Source organism: Pseudophryne corroboree, chromosome 5 (genome assembly GCF_028390025.1).
Source record: "Pseudophryne corroboree isolate aPseCor3 chromosome 5, aPseCor3.hap2, whole genome shotgun sequence".
In the NCBI taxonomy this organism is placed as follows: domain Eukaryota; kingdom Metazoa; phylum Chordata; class Amphibia; order Anura; family Myobatrachidae; genus Pseudophryne; species Pseudophryne corroboree.
In genome coordinates this window covers 648,654,726-648,677,460 of record NC_086448.1, presented here as the reverse complement: position 1 = coordinate 648,677,460, position 22,735 = coordinate 648,654,726, and the positions used below count along the sequence as shown (strand labels likewise).

General features: G+C 48.0%; 1 long non-coding RNA gene across 3 annotated transcripts in view; it reads right to left on the bottom strand.

Moving 5' to 3' along the window:
* Positions 1–14,465, bottom strand: part of LOC134928196 (uncharacterized) — a 100,491-nt gene extending 86,026 nt beyond the window's left edge. The window contains exon 1 of one of the 3 annotated variants that reach the window (XR_010177850.1): positions 14,321–14,465. This is a non-coding gene — a long non-coding RNA (uncharacterized LOC134928196). Of the gene's footprint in view, positions 1–14,107; positions 14,278–14,320 lie in introns of those variants that run through there. The other 2 variants (XR_010177851.1, XR_010177852.1) reach the window with 2 other exon arrangements.
* Positions 14,466–22,735: the final 8,270 nt, after the last annotated feature.

Genomic DNA, 22,735 nt, shown 5'->3' with positions numbered 1-22,735 from the left:
CCAGAGGGTAAGTCGGAAGACCACTTGTACTACTTCCAGTAAGCAATTGACTGTCCAACAGTCCTTTGCGAGGAAGATGAAGTATCACAGCAGTCATCCTGTTGCAAAGCGGATAACTCAGGCCTTGACAACTATGTTGGTGTTAGACGTGCGTCCAGTATCCGCCGTTAGTTCACGGGGAACTAGAGAATTGCTTGAGGTAGTGTGCTCCCGTTACCAAATACCATCTAGGTTCCACTTCTCTAGGCAGGCGATACCGAGAATGTACACGGACGTCAGAAAAAGAGTCACCAGTGTCCTAAAAAATGCAGTTGTACCCAATGTCCACTTAACCACGGACATGTGGACAAGTGGAGCAGGGCAGACTCAGGACTATATGACTGTGACAGCCCACTGGGTAGATGTATTGCCTCCCGCTGCAAGAACAGCAGCGGCGGCACCAGTAGCAGCATCTCGCAAACGCCAACTCGTTCCTAGGCAGGCTACGCTTTGTATCACCGCTTTCCAGAATACGCACACAGCTGAAAACCTCTTACGGCAACTGAGGAAGATCATCGCAGAATGGCTTACCCCAATTGGACTCTCCTGGGGATTTGTGGCATCGGACAACGCCAGCAATATTGTGCGTGCATTACATCTGGGCAAACTCCAGCACGTCCCATGTTTTGCACATACCTTGAATTTGGTGGTGCAGAATTATTTAAAAAACGACAGGGGCGTGCAAGAGATGCTGTCGGTGGCCAGAAGAATTGCGGGCCACTTTCGGCGTACAGGCACCGCGTACAGAAGACTGGAGCACCACCAAAAACACCTGAACCTGCCCTGCCATCATCTGAAGCAAGAGGTGGTAACGAGGTGGAATTCAACCCTCTATATGCTTCAGAGGATGGAGGAGCAGCAAAAGGCCATTCAAGCCTATACATCTGCCCACGATATAGGCAAAGGAGGTGGAATGCACCTGTCTCAAGCGCAGTGGAGAATGATTTCAACGTTGTGCAAGGTTCTGCAACCTTTTGAACTTGCCACACGTGAAGTCAGTTCAGACACTGCCAGCCTGAGTCAGGTCATTCCCCTAATCAGGCTTTTGCAGAAGAAGCTGGAGGCATTGAAGGAGGAGCTAAAACAGAGCAATTCCGCTAGGCATGTGGGACTTGTGGATGGAGCCCTTCATTCGCTTAACCAGGATTCACGGGTGGTCAATCTGTTGAAATCAGAGCACTACATTTTGGCCACCGTGCTCGATCCTAGATTTAAAACCTACGTTGGATCTCTCTTTCCGGCAGACACAAGTCTGCAGAGGTTCAAAGACCTGCTGGTGAGAAAATTGTCAAGTCAAGCGGAACGCGACCCGTCAACATCTCCTCCTTCACATTCTCCCGCAACTGGGGGTGCGAGGAAAAGGCTACGAATTCCGAGCCCACCCGCTGGCGGTGATGCAGGGCAGTCTGGAGCGACTGCTGATGCTGACATCTGGTCCGGACTAAAGGACCTGCCAACGATTACTGACATGTCGTCTACTGTCACTGCATATGATTCTCTCACCATTGAAAGAATGGTGGAGGATTATATGAGTGATCGCATCCAAGTAGGCACGTCAGACAGTCCGTACGTATACTGGCAGGAAAAAGAGGCAATTTGGAGGCCCTTGCAGAAACTGGCTTTATTCTACCTAAGTTGCCCTCCCTCCAGTGTGTACTCCGAAAGAGTGTTTAGTGCCGCCGCTCACCTTGTCAGCAATCGGCGTACGAGGTTACTTCCAGAAAATGTGGAGAAGATGATGTTCATTAAAATGAATTATAATCAATTCCTCCGTGGAGACATTCACCAGCAGCAATTGCCTCCAGAAAGTACACGGGGACTTGAGATGGTGGATTCCAGTGGGGACGAATTAATAATCTGTGAGGAGGGGGATGTACACAGTGAAAGGGGTGATGAATCGGACGATGATGATGAGGTGGACATCTTGCCTCTGTAGAGCCAGTTTGTGCAAGGAGAGATTGATTGCTTCTTTTTTGGTGGGGGCCCAAACCAACCAGTCATTTCAGTCACAGTCGTGTGGCAGACCCTGTCGCTGAAATTATGGGTTCGTTAAAGTGTGCATGTCCTGTTTATACAACATAAGGGTGGGTGGGAGGGAACAAGGACAATTCCATCTTGCACCTCTTTTTTCTTTCATTTTTCTTTGCGTCATGTGCTGTTTGGGGAGTATTTTTTTGAAGGGCCATCCTGCGTGACACTGCAGTGCCACTCCTAGATGGGCCAGGTGTTTGTGTCAGCCACTAGGGTCGCTTAGCTTAGTCACACAGCTACCTCATTGCGCCTCTTTTTTTCTTTGCGTCATGTGCTGTTTGGGGAGTATTTTTTTGAAGGGCCATCCTGTCTGACACTGCAGTGCCACTCCTAGATGGGCCAGGTGTTTGTGTCGGCCACTTAGGTCGCTGAGCTTAGTCACACAGATACCTCATTGCACCTCTTTTTTTCTTTGCGTCATGTGCTGTTTGGGGAGTATTTTTTTGAAGGGCCATCCTGCGTGACACTGCAGTGCCACTCCTAGATGGGCCAGGTGTTTGTGTCGGCCACTAGGGTCGCTGAGCTTAGTCACACAGCTACCTCATTGCGCCTCTTTTTTTCTTTGCGTCATGTGCTGTTTGGGGAGTATTTTTTTGAAGAGCCATCCTGCGTGACACTGCAGTGCCACTCCTAGATGGGCCAGGTGTTTGTGTCGGCCACTAGGGTCGCTTAGCTTAGTCACACAGCTACCTCATTGCACCTCTTTTTTTCTTTGCGTCATGTGCTGTTTGGGGAGTATTGTTTTGAAGGGCCATCCTGTCTGACACTGCAGTGCCACTCCTAGATGGGCCAGGTGTTTGTGTCGGCCACTTAGGTCGCTGAGCTTAGTCACACAGCTACCTCATTGCACCTCTTTTTTTCTTTGCGTCATGTGCTGTTTGGGGAGTATTTTTTTGAAGGGCCATCCTGCGTGACACTGCAGTGACACTCCTAGATGGGCCAGGTGTTTGTGTCGGCCACTAGGGTCGCTTAGCTTAGTCACACAGCTACCTCATTGCGCCTCTTTTTTTCTTTGCGTCATGTGCTGTTTGGGGAGTATTTTTTTGAAGAGCCATCCTGCGTGACACTGCAGTGCCACTCCTAGATGGGCCAGGTGTTTGTGTCGGCCACTAGGGTCACTTAGCTTAGTCACACAGCTACCTCATTGCACCTCTTTTTTTCTTTGCGTCATGTGCTGTTTGGGGAGTATTGTTTTGAAGGGCCATCCTGTCTGACACTGCAGTGCCACTCCTAGATGGGCCAGGTGTTTGTGTCGGCCACTTGGGTCGCTGAGCTTAGTCACACAGCTACCTCATTGCACCTCTTTTTTTCTTTGCGTCATGTGCTGTTTGGGGAGTATTTTTTTGAAGGGCCATCCTGCGTGACACTGCAGTGCCACTCCTAGATGGGCCAGGTGTTTGTGTCGGCCACTAGGGTCGCTTAGCTTAGTCACACATCTACCTCATTGCACCTCTTTTTTTCTTTGCGTCATGTGCTGTTTGGGGAGTATTTTTTTGAAGGGCCATCCTGCCTGACACTGCAGTGCCACTCCTAGATGGGCCAGGTGTTTGTGTCGGCCACTTGTGTCGCTTAGCTTAGCCATCCAGCGACCTCGGTGCAAATTTTAGGACTAAAAATAATAGTGTGAGGTGTTCAGAATAGACTGAAAATGAGTGGAAATTATGGTTATTGAGGTTAATAATACTATGGGATCAAAATGACCCCCAAATTCTATGATTTAAGCTGTTTTTTAGGGTTTTTTGAAAAAAACACCCGAATCCAAAACAAACCCGAATCCGACAAAAAAAATTCGGTGATGTTTTGCCAAAACGCGTTCGAACCCAAAACCAAAACACAAAACCCGAAAAATTTCCGGTGCACATCACTAATATATATATATATATATAATATACAGTATATATATATACAGTATATATATATATATATATATATATATATATATATAAACAATGCACGGTCCGAGAACCGATGTATATATCCGAATACTCGTACAATATATTCTGGCACAGGTACACTTAACTAACGATGTCTTAATAGTGACATGTAGAATACTTAAGTGTCTGTAAAATCACGGCGCTGATGTACAGGCGGATTTACAGAGGAGACCTTGCCCTGCAGTCCCGGAGACCAGTCGCAGCTAATCATAGAAGATGGCGCCCAGCGTCCCAGTCAGGAAGTGAGGGAGAGTGTGAGGCAGCTCCAGGGCGGGAACACCAGCAGTAGATGGCACCCGGAGCTGGGGGGTGGGGCTACAGGTCAAGCGCCTTCTCCCCTATGCTGGTCCTCACCACCTGGTACTATGGAGTCTTAATAAAAAGGATATTTATATACATTTATTTATATATTTATATATCCGACCTGTACTATGCCCTAGTGCAGAGGTTCCCAAACGCGGTCCTCGAGGCACCCCAACAGTCCAGGTTTTAGGTATATCCATGGCCCAGCACATGTGGTTAAATCAAATTGACTAAGGTGCTAATTAAGTCACCTGTGGCCAAGCATGGATACATTTAAAACCAGGACCGTTGGGGTGCCTTGAGGACCGCGTTTGGGAACCTATGCCCTAGTGGATATAGTGGGGTCCCTGCTCTGTTACAGTGTCCACGCCAGCGTCGCAGTCCGTCTCCTTAGACTGTGACCGGAACACAATTTAATGGTGGGTTCCGTCTGGGGGACCCTCTTACCTCATCCCTTCTGTAGCAGCCACGCGAACCAGGAAAGCGTCTGCGACCGTGTGCCTAGCGCCGGAGCATCTCCGCCGCAAGTACCCGGGAACAGAGGCAGCGGGAGTATGCAACGCCGCTGGGGGGGTGACGGAGCCGCAGCCCAGAATGTCACCCTGACATGTAAGTGCTGCAGCCCTTGAAGTCTTTTAAAAGCTTTTTCAGGGCTGCCCAGAGCAGCCCCCCGTTACGTGACCTGCTTCTGCCGGCACCAACTCGAAACTGAGCTTACAGTGCCTGCAGGAGGCCCCAATGTATCCTGGGACAGTCTAAAGCTTTAGCCCAGTGGTTTCCAAACTTTTTTGAATCACAGCGCCATAGAATATCAGAATTTTTTTCACGGCACCCCTAGGCCAAAAATTTCTTATTGAGAAATTTAGAACGAAATATTACTTGAAGTAGATTGCGTTTATATGTCATCCTTAGGGTCAGTTGTGTGTTGAGGGACAAGATTTGCTTCTGTTTGGCCACATATTTTATGACTGGCAGTCACCAGCACTGGTTTGCCTATTATATTGACCATGAATAATTTGAATTGGTCGGGGACCACCAATCCAGGGCACCCCTGCAAGTGTCTCGAGGCACCCCAGGGAGCCACGGCACAAAGTTTGGGAACCTCTGCTTTAGCCTGTTGGTGCCTGGATCAAGATCCATCTCTACACCCTGATGTTTCACTGTGGAAACCAATGTACCCCGCTGCAGAAATAATCTGTAATAAGGCCATACTATTATAAGTCAGAATACCACGTAAAAGAATCAAAGGGCTTTAACATTTGTATTCCATTTATTGCAGTGGTCTCCTTACTGAATTATATTAGGGAGCACCCTATGTTAGAGACACACCATTCAAAAGTTGTATACAAATGTTAAGACACACTTGGGGGAGATGTATCAAGCCTTCTAATGCTGGGCACACACTGGTAGATAATATATCTGCAGATCAATGGATCTGCAGATATAATATCTATAGGCGGATCGGGCAGTGTGGTTTGCACACACACTGCCCGATCCGTCGTGACTGACGTCACAAACTGGGCAGGCAGTTACATACTCCCGCCCAGCTGAGCCATCAATCACCAGCAGCCTCTGCAGCATGTGTACGGGCGGACGGCTGACCACCAATACACACACGATGCACCAATATATCTGTAGATGGGTGGTCTTCAGTATGCCGACTGTCGGGATCCCGGCGCACAGTATACCGGCGCCGGAATCCCGACAGCAGGCATACCGACACTTTTTCTCCCTCGTGGGGGTCCGCGACCCTCCTGGAGGGAGAATAAAATAGCGTGGCGTGCATAGCGCGCCACCGTGCCCGCAGCGTGGCGAGCGCAGCGAGCCCGCAAGGTGCTCATTTGCGCTTGCCACGCTGTCGGTATGCCGGCGCCGGTATGCTGGTCGCCGGGAGCCCGGCCGCCGGCATACCATACTACACCCCTGTAGATATATTGGTTATCGTGCATGCAGCAGGGCCGACGCGATATGTCTGTAAACGACAGTGTTCACATACATATCGTTGGTACACACTGGCCAATGAAGCAGCAAAATATATTGGTTGTTTAATAGAAGGTCCGATATATCGGCTAGTGTGTACCCAGCTTAAAGAGTAGAACCAACCAATCATCTGCCCCTAGCTAGCATTTAACAAGTACATTCTATAATATGATAAGTAGAAGCGGATTGGATGCTATGGGCAACTTCCTTGCTTGCCCACTTTTACACTCTTTAGAAGGCTTTGATAAATCTCCCCAAAGGTGGATTGTAGTAGCTTGACATCTGCATATTGACATGCACGCGTGCACGCAGTGACAGCAAACGAGGTGCATTCGTGCCTGTATATGTCTGTGTGTGTAAATCTGGCTCTGATACTAGTCAGTGCCTCCTTAGCCACTGGCCTCACTGCATGTAGGCAATGTACATTAAGAGGTAAATTTACTAAGGCGGGAGTTTTTTTAGAACCGGTGATGTTGCCCATAGCAACCATATTCCACTTAACATTTACCTAGCTGCTTCTAGAAGATAATAGAATCTGATTGGTTGCTATAGGCAACATCACCAGTTCTATAAAAAAAACGTCTAACTTAGTAAATTTACCCCTAAGTGTCAACGGAATTGTGTTCTATGCAGAAACAAAAATACACCTGATTGCAGGCATATCATCTGCTTCTAATATAAGCTGTCTGAATGATGATAATGACCATTAAACTTAGCACTGCAGAGGCACAAGGAGAAATATATTCATTCAGATCCCTGCAGGCAATGTGGGAGCAATTATGACTGATTTACGTTCCAACTCTCCATCAGGCCTAGAGTACATTGATTCATTATATAATACAGTGTACATTATATAACTAATACACAATTGTAAACTTGCAAGCAAGGACCTCTTACCTCCTCGTCTGCTGCTTATTTTTTTACTGTTTTATTCCCAAATATAAAGCACCACAGCATATGCTGGCACTATATGAGTAAATGTTAATAAAAATTATAATAATGTGTTGAAAGGAATTTAATACCAGTCCTCCTGTAATTTCTCATTTACATTTGCTATTACAGGTTGAGTATCCCATATCCAAATATTCCGAAATACGGAATATTCCGAAATACGGACTTTTCTGAGTGAGACTGAGATAGTGAAACCTTTGTTTTTTGATGGCTCAATGTACACAAACTTTGTTTAATACACAAAGTTATTAAAAATATTGTATTAAATGACCTTCAGGCTGTGTGTATAAGGTGTATATGAAACATAAATGAACTGTGTGAATGTAGACACACTTTGCTTAATGCACAAAGTTACAAAAAATATAGGCTAAAATGACCTTCAGGCTGTGTGTATAAGGAGTATATGTAACATAAATGCATTATGTGCTTAGATTTAGGTCCCATCACCATAATATCTCATTATGGTATGCAATTATTCCAAAATACGGAAAAATCCCATATCCAAAATACTTCTGGTCCCAAGCATTTTGGATAAGGGATACTCAACCTGTATATGATTAGAGGAGGCAGCACTGACAATTAAACCATACCAGTATATGGAAGACTCAGGACATAGAGAGTTTGGGAGGCTGACTGTGCAGCCATGGCTTGGTCTATTTGTGTATAGGATTACAAAAGTTATAGAACTACTAGTATGGAGGTGTGACACTACTAGTCCCAGCATGCTAGACAAAAGCTATAGATCGGGTGAGGCCACAGTGAGGGTACAGACACAGAACCCTTTAATACACTAATCTTGAAATATTTACACATTATAGCAATTATCAACAAATGAAATAATCTCTAGAATGTCATTGAATTTGTTTTGATCTGCTCCTATCCAGCACGCCACATGGGGAGAAATAAAATAGAGAGACATTTAGGCAGGGGCGTTTTAACAGAGGAGGGGACCCGTGAGCAGACTCCAGTACACAGCGCAGTAAACTCTGGCATTGCGCAGTAGACTAAAACCCTACTGTGCATGAGCGGTGGCCATTTTGCTAGCAATTTTTTTTTACTGCGGCTCCGACGCTGGACTCTGGAAGGTTAGTAATAAAATAAGAATTTACTTACCGATAATTCTATTTCTCGTAGTCCGTAGTGGATGCTGGGGACTCCGTCAGGACCATGGGGAATAGCGGGCTCCGCAGGAGACAGGGCACATCTAAAAAAGCTTTTAGGTCACATGGTGTGTACTGGCTCCTCCCCCTATGACCCTCCTCCAAGCCTCAGTTAGGTACTGTGCCCGGACGAGCGTACACAATAAGGAAGGATCTTGAATCCCGGGTAAGACTCATACCAGCCACACCAATCACACCGTACCACTTGTGATCTGAACCCAGTTAACAGTATGATAACAAAACGAAGTAGCCTCTGAAAAGATGGCTCACAACAAGAATAACCCGATTTTTGTAACAATAACTATGTACAAGCATTGCAGACAATCCGCACTTGGGATGGGCGCCCAGCATCCACTACGGACTACGAGAAATAGAATTATCGGTAAGTAAATTCTTATTTTCTCTAACGTCCTAGTGGATGCTGGGGACTCCGTCAGGACCATGGGGATTATACCAAAGCTCCCAAACGGGCGGGAGAGTGCGGATGACTCTGCAGCACCGAATGAGAGAACTCCAGGTCCTCCTTAGCCAGAGTATCAAATTTGTAAAATTTTACAAACGTGTTCTCCCCTGACCACGTAGCTGCTCGGCAAAGTTGTAATGCCGAGACCCCTCGGGCAGCCGCCCAAGATGCGCCCACTTTCCTAGTGGAGTGGGCCTTTACAGATTTAGGCTGTGGCACGCCTGCCACAGAATGTGCAAGTTGGATTGTGCTACAGATCCAACGTGCAATCGTCTGTTTAGACGCAGGAGCACCCATATTGTTGGGTGCATACAATATGAACAGCAAGTCAGACTTTCTGACTCCAGCCGTCCTAAACTATATATATATATATATATATATATTTTTAGGGTCCTGACAACGTCTATTAACCTGGAGTCCTCCAAGTCCCTAGAAGCCGCAGGCACCATAATAGGTTGTTTCAGGTGAAAAACCTGACACCCCCTTAGGAAGAAAACTGGAGACGAGTCCCAGTTCTGCCCTGTCCGAATGGAAATTTAAATATGGGCTCTTGTAAGACAAAGCCGCCCATTCTGACAATCGCCTGGCCGAGGCCAGGACCAACAGCATGGTCACTGTCCATGTGAGATATTGGTCAACAGCATGTTCACTTTCCATGTGATATATTTCAAATCCACAGATTTGAGCGGTTCAAACCAATATGATTTTAAGGAATCCCAACACTATGTTGAGATCCCACGGTGCCACTAGAGGCACAAAAAGGGGTGTATATGCAATACTCCCTTGACAATCTGGACTTCAGGAACTGAAGTCAATTCTTTTCGGAAGAAATTCTACAGGGCCGAAACTTAAAACCTTAAAGAACCCCAATTTTAGGCTCAAAACACTCCTGTTTTCAGGAAGTGTAGAATTCGACCTAGTTGAATTTTCTTCGTGGGGCCTTCCTGGCCTCACCCACGCAACATATTTTTACCACCTGTGGTGATGACGTTGTGCGGTCACCTCCTTCCTGGCTTTGACCAGGGTAGGTATGACCTCTTATGGAATGCCTTTTTCCTTCAGGATCCGGCATTCAACCGCCATGCCGTCAAACGCAGCCGCGGTAAGTCTTGGAATAGACATGGTACCTGCTGAAGCAAGTCCCTTCTTAGCTCCCCAGGCCCTTAGTCCTCTGTGAGCATCTCTTGAAGTTCCGGGTACCAAGTCCCTCTTGGCCAATCCGGAGTCACGAGTATAGTTCATACTCCTCTATATCTTATAATTCTCAATACCTTGGTTATGAGAAGCAGAGGAGGGAACACATACACCGACTGTTACACCCACGGTGTTACTAGGACATCCACAGCTATCGCCTGAAGGTCTCATGACCTGGCGCAATACCTGTCCCGTTTTTTGTTCGGGCGGGACGCCATCATTTCCACCTTTGGTCTTTGCCAATGGCTCACAATCATGCGGAAAAACTTCCCTATGAAGTTCCCACTCTCCCAGGTGGAGGTCATGCCTGCTGAGGAAGTCTGCTTCCCAGTCGTCCACTCCCGGAGAGAACACTGCTGACAGTGCTATCACATGATTTTCTGCCTAGCGAAAAATCCTTGCAGTTTTTTCACTGCCCTCCAGCTTCTTGTGTCGCCGTTTCTGTTTACGTGGGCGACTGCCGTGATGTTATCCCACTGGATCAATACCGGCTGACCTTGAAGCAGAGGTCTTGCTAAGTTTAGAGCCTTATAATTTTGCTCTTAGCTCTATCTATGTGGAGAGAATTCTCCAGACTTGATCACACTTTCCTGGAAATTTTTTCCCTGTGTGACTGCTCCCCAGCCTCTCAGGCTGGCCTCCGTGGTCACCAGCATCCAATCCTGAATGCTGAATCTGTGGCCCTCTAGAAGATGAGCACTCTGTAATCACCACAGGAGAGACACCCTTGTCCTTGGATATAGGGTTATCCGCTGATGCATCTGAAGATGCGATCCGGACCATTTGTCCAGCAGATCCCACTGAAGAGTTCTTGCGTGAAATCTGCCGAATGGAATTGCTTCGTAATAAGCCACCATTTTTTTACCAGGACTCTTGTGCAATGATGCACTGACACTTTTCCTGGTTTTAGGAGGATCCCGATTAGCTCGGATAACTCCCTGGCTTTCTCCTCTGGGAGAAACACCTTTTTCTGGACTGTGTCCAGAATCATCCCTAGGAACAGTAGACGTGTCCTCGGAAAAGCTACGATTTTGGAATATTTAAAATCCACTCGTGCTGTCGTAGAACTATTAAAGATAGTGCTACTCCGACCTCCAACTGTTCTCTGGACCTTGCCCTTATCAGGAAAGCGTCCAAGTTTCTTTTAAGAAGAATCATCATTTCGGCCATTACCTTGGTAAAGACCCGGGGCGCCGTGGACAATCCAAACGGCAGCGTCTGAACTGATAGTGACAGTTCTGTACCACGAACCTGAAGTACCCTTGGTGAGAAGGGCAAATTTGGACATGTAGGTAAATGTCCCTGATATCCAGTGACACCATCTCGTCCCCTTCTTCCTGGTTCGCTATCACTGCTCTGAGTGACTCCATCTTGATTTGAACGCTTGTATGTAAGTGTTCAAATATTTCAGATCTCACCGAGCCGTTTGGCTTCAGTACCACAATATAGTGTGGAATAATACCCCCTCCCTTGTTGTAGGAGGGGTACTTTGATTATCACCTGCTGGGAATACAGCCTGTGAATTGTTTCCAATACTGCCTCCCTGTCGGAGGTAGACGTTGGTAAAACAGACTTCCGGAACTTGTGAGGAAGAGACGTCTCGAATTTCCAATGTACACCTGGGATACTACATGTAGGATCCAGGAGTCCCCTTGCGAGTGAGCCCACTGCGTGCTGAAACTCTTGAGATGACCCCCTACCGCACCTGAGTCCGCTTGTACTGCCCCAGCGTCATGCTGCGGACTTGGCAGAAGCTGTGAAGGGCTTCTGTTCCTGGGAATGGGCTGCTTGCTGCAGTCTTCTTCCCGTTCCTCTACCCCTGGGCAGATATGACTGGCCTTTGCCCGCCTGCCCGTATGGGGACGAAAGGACTGAGACTGAAAAGACTGTGTCCTTTTCTGCTGAGATGTGACTCGGGGAACAAAAGGTGGATTTTTCAGCTGTTGCCATGGCCACCAGGTCCGATGGACCGCCCCTTTATACGGCAATACTTCCATGTGCCGTCTGGAATCTGCCTCACCTGACCACTGTCGTGTCTTCGTCTGGCAGATATGGACATCACATTTACTCTTGATGCCAGAATGCAAATATCCCTCTGCGCATCACGCATATATAGAAATGCATCCTTAAAATGCTCTATAGACAATAAAATCTTGTCCCTGTCAAGGGTATCAAAATTTTCAGTCAGGAAATCCGACCAAGCCCCCTCAGCGCTGCACATCCAGTCTGAGGCGATTGCTGGTCGCAGTATAACACCAGTATGTGTGTATATACTTCTTAGGCTATTTTTCAGCTTCCTATCAGCTGGCTCCTTGAGGGCGGCCGTATCTGGAGACGGTAACGCCACTTGTTTTATAAGCGTGTGAGCGCCTTATCCACCCTAAGGTGTGTTTCCCAACTCGCCCTTACTTCTGGCGGGAAAGGGTATACCGCCCATAACTTTCTATCGGAGGAACCCCACGTATCATCACACACTTCATTTAATTTATCTGATTCAGGCAAAACTACAAGTAGTTTATTCACACCCTACAAAATACCCTTATTTGTGGTACTTGTAGTATCAGAAATATGTAACACCTCCTTCATTGCCCTTAACATGTAACGTGTGGCCCTAAAGGAAAATACGTTTGTTTCTTCACCGTCGACACTGGAGTCAGTGTCCGTGAGGTAAATGGGCGTTTTTACAAGCCCCTGACGGTGTCTGAGACGCCTGGACAGGTACTAATTTGTTTGCCGGTCGTCTCATGTCGTCAACCGGCTCGCAGCGTGTTGACATGATCACGTACTTCCACAAGTAAGCCATCCATTCCGGTGTCGACTCCCTAGAGAGTGACATCACCATTACAGGCAATTTGCTCCGCCTCCTCACCAACATTTTTCTCATACATGTCGACACACACGTACCGACATACAGCACCCACACAGGGAATGCTCTGAGGACAGGACCCACTAGCCCTTTGGGGAGACAGAGGGAGAGTTTGCCAGCACACATCAAAATGCTATAATTATACAGGGACAACCTTTATAAAAGTGTTCCTCCCTTATAGCATTTAATATATATATTTATATCGCCAAATCAGTGCCCCCCCTCTCTGTTTTAACCCTGTTTCTGTAGTGCAGTGCAGGGGAGAGCATGGGAGCCTTCCCCTCAGCCTTTCTGTGAGGGAAAATGGCGCTGTGTGCTGAGGAGAATAAGCTCCGCCCCCTTTTCGGCGGGTTTTTTCTCCCGGTTTTTAAGAACTGGCCTGGGTTAAAATACATACATATAGCCTTAATGGCTATATGTGATGTATTTATTTTGCCAATAAGGTACTTATATTGCTGCCCAGGGCGCCCCCAGCAGCGCCCTGCACCCTCCGTGACTAGGTCAGTGAGCCGTGTGACAACAATGGCGCACAGCTGCAGTGCTGTGCGCTACCTTCATGAAGACTGTGAAGTCTTCTGCCGCCTGTTTCCGGACCTCCGTTCTGCCGTCTTCTTCAGCGTCTGTAAGGGGGATCGGCGGCGCGGCTCCGGGACGAACCCCAGGCTGACCTGTGTTCCGACTCCCTCTGGAGCTCAGTGTCCAGTAGCCTAAGATCCCAATCCATCCTGCACGCAGGTGAGTTGGAGATCTCTCCCCTAAGTCCCTCGTTGCAGTGATCCTGTTGCCAGCAGGAATCACTGAATGAAACCTAAAAAAAAAAAACTTTTCTAAACAGCTCTTTAAGAGAGCCACCTAGATTGCACCCTTCTCGGACGGGCACAAAAACCTAACTGAGGCTTGGAGGAGGGTCATAGGGGGAGGAGCCAGTACACACCATGTGACCTAAAAGCTTTTTTAGATGTGCCCTGTCTCCTGCGGAGCCCGCTATTCCCCATGGTCCTGACGGAGTCCCCAGCATCCACTAGGACGTTAGAGAAAACAAGGTTGCAGTGTGTGCCCCCCCTGGACTCAGGGGCCGGTGTGCTTCGCGTACAGTACATTGCACCCATTATAGAAATGCCAATGGATTAAGAGATCTATTCATGAAGCAGTAATGAGTGTGGAGAATGCACTTTCTAAATGTTACCTCAACACTGATAGGTTGCCATGGCAACTTCTCCATTGGCTCACATCTCCACTCTTTTCACTGCTTCATGAATAGACGCCAAATTACCAACCAATCAACTCCTAACTGCCATGGTGTTAAAAATATGCCGTCCGAGGAGAATGAGCGATAAGTCACCCCCTTGGTGATAACAGCCAAGACCCCCTGCCCCTGACAGCCCCGCGTGCTATTTACCTGTCTCCCGGACAACAGCTGCAGCAGTGACCTTTTTTTTTTTCTTATGTAAAAACTTTACTAACAGCTGGCCACAGTGACAGAACTCACATCCTGCTTCTCCAGCAACTACAGGTGGCGCTATCAATGCTGGAGTAAGACACCTAATGGTACGTGACCTATCCTCTTAGTAACACCTGGGGCACTTAGCGCTAAGTCACCCAGCGGCAGCTCAATATTGTAGCCTGCACATAGTGCTAGCAGGCTGCAGGCAGAGAAAATCCCTTTAGTACAGGCCTGGCCAAGGTGTGTCTCCCCATCTGTTGTGAAACTACACATTCCAGCATGCCCTGTCAGAGTTTTAGCATTCCCTAATAGCTAAACTGTTGCAGGGCATGCTGGGACTTGTAGTTTCACAACAGCTGGAGCGCCACCAGTTGGCCAGGCCTGCTTTAGTACATACTGAGAAGCGTAATGTACAGGGATTTTCTCTGCCTTTAGAGTTTTTACCCCTTATCTCAGCTTAGTACATAGACCCCTACTGTATATCCCTCTCCAAGCTTTAATAAATATCCTCCATAGATTAATAAAGCAACCACCCAGTCAGGGTTGTTTTAAGAGAGTAGAGGGCCAGTGTCAGGGGTTAAAGTGAGCCGGAACGGGGGCGGAACAGCGTCCCGTCAGTTCCACTTGGAGACGGAATGCAGTTCCGCTTCACCTAAACCGCTGTGTGCCGCCACAGGGAGATGCCGGGCGCCCGCTGATATTGTGTTACCAGTGGGCGCCCGGCTCTCTCTCAACAGCGGCAGCCGGAGGCAGGAACTCACTACTGAGCTCCAGCTTCCGGCTCTGTCAATGCGCGCTATAGGAGAGACGTTATAACGTCTCTCTCATAGTGCTCAGGAGCGGACGCCGGAAGGACCACAACGGTCGGACGCGGGAGCGGGGCTTGGTGAGTATTGTGGTTTTTGTTTTTTTTGTTTTTTAACATATGTGTGTGTATCTACTGGGGGGCAAACTACTGGGGACTAACTACAAGGGGGCAAGCTACTGAGGGAAAACTACAAGGGAGCAAACTACTGGGGGGCTAAATACAAGGGGGCAAGCTACTGGGGCAAACTACAAAAGGACAAGCTACTGGGGGCAAACTACAAGGGGGCAAGTTACTGGGGGCAAACTACAAGAGGGCAAGCTACTGGGGGCAAACTACAAGAGGGCAAGCTACTGGGGGCAAACTACAAGGGGGCAAGTTACTGGGGGCAAACTACAAGAGGGCAAGCTACTGGGGGCAAACTACAAGGGGGCAAGTTACTGGGGGCAAACTACAAGGGGACAAGCTACTGGGGGGCTAACTACAAGGGGGCAAGCTACTGGGGCAAACTACAAGGGGGCAAGCTACTGGGGGCAAACTACAAGGGGGCAAGCTATTGGGGGGGCTAACTACAAGGGGGCAAGCTACTGAGGGAAAACTACAAGGGGGCAAGATACTGGGGGGCTAACTACTGGGGGCAAACTACAAGGGGCAAACTAGTGGCGGGCTAAATACAGGGGGCAAGATACTGGGGGCAAACTACAAGGGGGCTAACTACTGGGGGCAAACTACAGGGGCGCATTACTACCGGGGGCATTACTACTGGGGCACATTACTACTGGGGCATTACTTCTGGGGGCATTACTACAGGGGGGCATAACTACAGGGGTCAAACTACTGGGGGCATTACTACAGGGGGCATTACTACTGGGAGCATTACTACAGTGGGCATAACTACAGGGGTTAAACTACAGGGGGCATTACTACTGGGGGCATAATTTCAGGGGCTAAACTACTGGGAGCATTACTACATGGGGCTAAAATACTGAGGGCATTACTACTGGGGGGCTAAACTACTGGGGGCATAACTGCAGGGGCTAAACTACAGGGGGCATTACCACTGGGGGATAAAGTTTATGGAGCAAACTACATGAGGACTAAACTACAGGGGTTAAACAACTGGGGGCATTACCACTGGGAGGCTAAACTAAAGGGGGGTAAACTACTGGGGTCATAACTGCAGGGGCATTACCACTGGGGGCTAAACTACTGGGGGCATAACTACTGGGGCTAAACTACAGAGGGCTAAATGACGGGGCATTACTACAGGCGATATTACTACTGTGGGCAATACTACACAGGGGCATTATCATTAAGGGCATTACTAATGGGGGCACTACTAATGAGGGCATTGTAAAGGGGGCACTTCATAAGGGGCATCACTCCTGGTGACATAAGGGGCACTACTACTGGGGGCATTGCATAAGGGGCCCCACTACTATGGGCTCTATATAAGGGGCACTACCACTGTGGGCACTACAGTGGACATTGAATAAGGAGCACTACTACTGTGGGCATTGTACAAGTAGCGCTACTGCTGTGGGCATTGTGTATTACGGGGTGCTACTACTGTGGGCATTATGTGTATATGGGGTACTACTACTGTGGGCATTATTACTATTGCATGACTACGCCTCTTTCTTTTTGAGACCACGCCCCCTTTTTTGGACCTTTGTTGCATGGGCTCCCCCGGGGGGAGTTCCACCACCTCTCTAGGACCTCTTTAAGCACTGGCCAGTGTGCCCGCTCCATGAGGGCCCCCTCTTCTCTGGCAGCAAGTAAACTCTTGCTTTATGCCAGGGTCTACTGTGCATATGCAGGTCTCTGGAAACATGGCACCCATGCCTTGTTCTCTGGGACATCTCTATTACGCATTTGCAAATCACCGGGAGAATGGGCACAGCAACCATTTTCCCACTTCGGAGGGGTAAGTATAATATATAGGTGCAGGGTGTGCGGTGTGGGTTCCCCTGGATCCAAAAAGCCCATGTGCACTACACACCTTGCACCCATTATAAATACGCCTATGAACCCAGTCAACAAAGCTGAGATTATAAGATTGATCAACATCAGTATAAAATACCTATTTATAGAACCTTTCAGGCAGTGAACTCATCAGTTTTTCCAAAATGCAAGATTTTTTTTCCATTTAACAACCGGTCTGGGGTAAGGGCAGCATTCCGTGACATCAGCCCTTGTAATGATGTGATGCAAAAAGACCCACAGACATGTCACTTTATTTAGATAGTAAACAAATCACTGTTGAATGTCTGATGTACAGTACGCGTAACAGGTTTGTGTCAGGAGAACGTTAGATTCTCTGTGTATCCTGTCATAGGGAATCTATCTCCACCCTAATGACAATGAGAATGAATAAACATTTTTGTATTTTAAAACAGTATACAATATAAAATGTCACACCCCGCAATATGATCCCTACCACCAGGTACAAAATACTCTGCTTCTGGACTGTATGACTGTAGTCACCTAGTTAATTTAGGAAAAGGGTGCATCAATAGCTTTCAGATCAGCTTGTACCTGGTGGAAAGGGTCATGTTGAAGGGTCATAAAGTGGAGCTTTATAAATACTAATAATCTTAAGTGTTACATTTATATATCAGTAACCTGTAACTCGCCATGCTTGGAGCCAGGTATGCATCCAGTCTGGAATACATACGTTTTACCGGCGGACGGGATCGCGGCTGTCATGATCCCAACAGCGGGATCCCAGCCACCAGTATGCTGCCAGCGGGGCGAGCACTAGAAAGCCCCTTGTGGGCTTGCTTCGCTCACCACGCCGCGGTAGGTGGCTCGCTGCATTTGCCACAAGTTATATTCTCCCTCTGTGGGTGTCGTGGACACCCATAGAGGGAGAAAAGCCTGTGGCGCCAGTATTCCGGTGTCGGCATTTCAACACCTGTTGGGACCACCGGGATCACGACAGGCGTTCTCGTGATCACCTCACTTCCAGTCTATTCATTTGTAACTCAGATATCCAAGTCTGCAGCACAATTTATACTCCAGCAAAGGCGTTGGCAATGTGGCATGACTAAACTGTTTTACTGTATCTTCTATCACTTATAAAACAACCCATGTGAGCAAAATGTTTTCTGCACAAGTTCCCTTAATTCTGTAGATATCTGCATTAATATAAATAGGTATCAGCTGATGTACTTTTGTTATATTATGTCTAATAGTCCATACCATACTTGCCTACCTGACCCTCTCCATGAGGGACAAAATGCTCTGTTCCTGGACTTTCCTGGTAATGTATGATTGCCATCACCTGTGGTGAGCTAGTTAATGGATAAGAAAGGTGTTTCACCACAGGTGCTGGCAATCATACATTACCAGGAAAGTCCAGGAACAAAGCATTTTCTCCCTCATGGAGCGGGTCAGGTAGGCAAGTATGGTCCATACTTGCCTACCTGACCCACTCCATGAGGGAGAAAATGCTCTGTTCCTGGACTATCCTGGTAATGTATGATTGCCAGCACCATTGTCATTAGTATTAACTATGTTTCAGTATAATGTTCCTTCAACAGGGTGATCTTTTATTTTTGCATATATAACCTTAATGCAGGACATTAATCACAGTGCCAGGAGCTCTTATGCATAGTTGTTTGACTTGTTCATGCATTTTGTAATACTATCCTTTGTAATACTGGTCCTTGAGTACATTTTTGGCCATTTATTACATTAAGCAATGCACACAAAAAGTGGGACCTGGTTGTAGCACAGTGGCGGGTGTTGCTGTATCACAGTGGTAAGGAAATGGGATTAATTACAACCAGGCCCTTGTGTGTGTGGAGTTTGCATGCTCTTACCAAGCTTGCACAGGCGTTCTTCAGGTGCTAATGTATCCTCCCCCACCCTTCTAAGACAACAGGCTCGGTAAACCCTGGTATGTGTCAATGTGGTAGCGAATATAGATTGTAAGCTCCACTTAGGTAGGAACTGGTGTCAATGATTAAATATTCTCTCTAAAGTGCTGCATAATATAATTGTATAGGTACTATGTAAAGAACTACGCTTTTGTAGATAAGAAGATTTATGGTAGACTTACCATTGTTAAATCTCTTTCTGCAAGGTACATTGGTTCCACAGGGAATAACATCGGTGTGTAGAGATGGATCTTGATCCAGGCACCAACAGGCTAAAGCTTTAGACTGTCCCAGGATGCATTGTGGGGCCTCCTCTATAACCCCGCCTCCAGGCACTGTGAGCTCAGTCCAATGTAGGAGCAGGTAAACGAGAAGGTAGATGTTAGTCACATAGAACCACGTTCTCACGACAGGAGAAGGGACTAGCGGCTAATGCCATACAAACCCACAGAAGCTATGTGCGTCAGGGTGGGCGCCCTGTGGAACCAATGTACCTTGCAGAAAGAGATTTAACAATGGTAAGTCTACCATAAATCATCGGGGATGTCCTAAAGCAGTTCCTCATGGGAGGGGACGCGCCGTAGCGGGTATGAGAACCCGGCGTCCAAAGGAAGCATCCTGGAAGGTGGACGTATCAAAAGCATAGAACCTAATGAACGTGTTCACTGAGGACCACGTAGCCGCCTTGCACAATTGTTCAGCGGATGCGCCCTGGCGGGTCGCCCAAGAAGGTCCAACAGACCGAGTAGAATGGGCTTTAACCGCAGCAGCCTGTGCATATGCTTGTGCAATCACCATTCTAATCGATCTGGCCAATGTTTGCTTGTTCGCAGGCCAGCCACATTTGTGAATACCAAAAAAGACAAAAAGGGTATCTGACCTCCTAATATAAGCAGTCCTCTCCATGTAAATACGGAGAGCCCGTACCACATCCAAAGACCGCTCTTTGGAAGACAAACCAGAAGAGGTGAAGGCCGGAAACATAATCTCTTGGTTAAGGTGAAAAGATGACACCACCTTAGGCAAATAACTATGGCGAGTTCTAAGAACTGCCCGGTCACGGTGAAATATCAGGAAGGGTGGACGACAGGACAAAGCGCCTAGGTCTGACACCCTCCTAGCAGAGGCGATAGCCAGTAGGAACAGGACCTTGGCCGTGAGCCATTTAAGGTCCACTGACTCAAGAGGTTCAAATGGAGACTCTTGCAGGGCATTCAGGACAACAGACAGATCCCATGGAGCCACAGGAGGGACATAGGGAGGCTGAATCAGTAAAACACCCTGAGTATGAATGTCAGGAATAGACGCAATTTTTCTCTGAAACCATACCAACAAGGCAGAGATATGAACCTTGAGGGATGCCAGACGAAGGCCTAAATCCGGGCCTTGTTGTAGAAAAGCCAAAAGTCTGGAAGTACTGAATTTGTAAGCATCGTAATTCTTAGCAGCACACCAGGTGAAGTAAGAATTCCAGACCCTGTAATAAATCCGTGCAGATGCCGGTTTGCCGGCCTTCAGCATAGTTTGGATAACCGCCTCTGAGAATTCTTTGGCCCTTAGAAGTGAAGCTTCAAGAGCCATGCTGTCAAAGCCAGTCTGGCCAGGTCCGGGTAGACCAAAGGGCCCTGAACGAGGAGGTCTGGGTGTTGAGGAAGTAGAAGAGGACGCTCTATCGATAGACCCTGTAGGTCTGAGAACCAATGGTGTCTTGGCCACGCTGGAGCGACTAGAAGTATTCCTCCTTCTTGTTTGAACTTCCGCAGTTCCCTGGGCAGGAGTGACACTGGAGGGAACACGTATGGTAGCCGAAAGTTCCGTGGAATTGCTAGTGCATTCCACTAACGCTGCTTGAGGATCCCTGGTTCATGATCCGAACACCGGAACTTTGTGATTGTGTCGAGACACCATCAGGTCTACATCTGGTAGGCCCCACTTGTCCACTAGGAGTTGAAAGACTTCCTGATGAAGACTCCACTCTCCGGCATGCACGTCCTGACGACTGAGGAAATCCGCTTCCCAGTTGAGGACTCCCGGAATGAACACTGCCGATATTGCTGGCAGATGGCGTTCCGCCCAATGAAAGATTTTTGACACTTCCATCATTGCCATGCGGCTTCGAGTGCCTCCTTGATGTTTTATGTATGCCACTGTGGTGGCGTTGTCTGACCAGACTTAAACAGGCCTGTTCCATAACAGAGGCAGGGCGAGAGACAAGGCATTGAATACCGCCCGCAATTCCAGAATGTTTATCAGGATGAGTGATTCCTCCTTGGTCCACCGACCCTGGAAAGAGTGTTGCTCCAACACCGCACCCCAACCGCTCAGACTGGCGTCCATCGTCGCACCCCAACTGCTCAACTGCTGATCCTGTAGCCACAAGGTCAGTGACAGACGAACCTCCAGAGTCAAGGAGATCATGTGAGACCTGATCCGATGAGGTAGGCCGTCCCACTTGGAAAGGATTAACTTCTGCAGAGGGCGGGAATGAAATTTAGCGTACTCTACCACGTCAAACGCTGACACCATGAGGACAAGTACTTGCATCGCCGAGTGTATCGACACTTTTTGGCGAGAGAGGAAGTATCTGATCCTGTCCTGAAGTTTCAGGACCTTCCCTGGAGACAGAAACAGTCATTGACTTTGTGTGTCCAGCAGTGCCCCCAGGTGCATCATGCTCCGAGCAGGGACCAGCGAGGACATCTTCCAGTTGATGAGCCACCCATGGGCTTGTAGGAAGTCTATCGTCAGTTGTAGATGACTGAGGAGCACATCCTCGGAGTTCACCAGAATCAGCAAGTCCTCCAGATACAACAGGATCCTGACTCCCTGGAGACGGAGATGAGCCATCATCACAGCCATAACCTTGGTGAAGTTCCGAGGGGCCGTGGCCAGTCCAAATGGCAGAGCCTGGAATTGATAGTGAAGGTTGCCAATAGCAAACCGCAGATATTGCTGATGCAATATGGCAATAGGTATATGCAGGTAAGCATCTTGTATATCCAGGGATACCATATAATCGCCGGGTTCCATGGCCAGTACAATTGAGTGCAGTGTTTCCATACAGAACTTGGAAACTCTCACAAACTTGTTCAGTGATTTGAGGTTGAGTATGGGTCGGAAAGACCCATTGGGTTTCGGGACTAGAAACAGGGTCGAGCAGTATCCTCTGCCCCTCTGGGACAGAGGTACCGGCACTACCACTCTATCCAGGAGGGAACGCACAACCAGATGTAAAGCTTGCGCATTCAACGGATCCGAAGGGATAACCATTGTGCAAATCTGGCAAGGGGAACATCTCTTGAAAGAGACTGCGTACCCGTGAGAGACAATGTGTCCGAAGTGGTCTTTAACCAGACCTGGGTGAATCGCAGAAGTCTGCCTCCCACCCTGGGGTACCCCAGCGGGAGGCCCGCCCCGTCATGCAACATGCTTGTTGTGTTTAGAAGCAGGCTGACGGGTGGCCTAGGATTGTTTTGCCTTGGGCTTGGTGGTTTGGGGAGCATAAGATTGTCTCGGGAATGCCTGACCTTTTGCTTTTCCTTGAGGCCGAAAGGAGCGAAAAATGGTACCTTTTGCCTTCTGAGCAGAAGGATTAGTATTCGGGAGAAAAGCACAGGGCTGTTTCTAGCCAATTTGGCTCCCAGTGCGAGATTTCAAAATGCGCCCCCACCCCCCATTGAA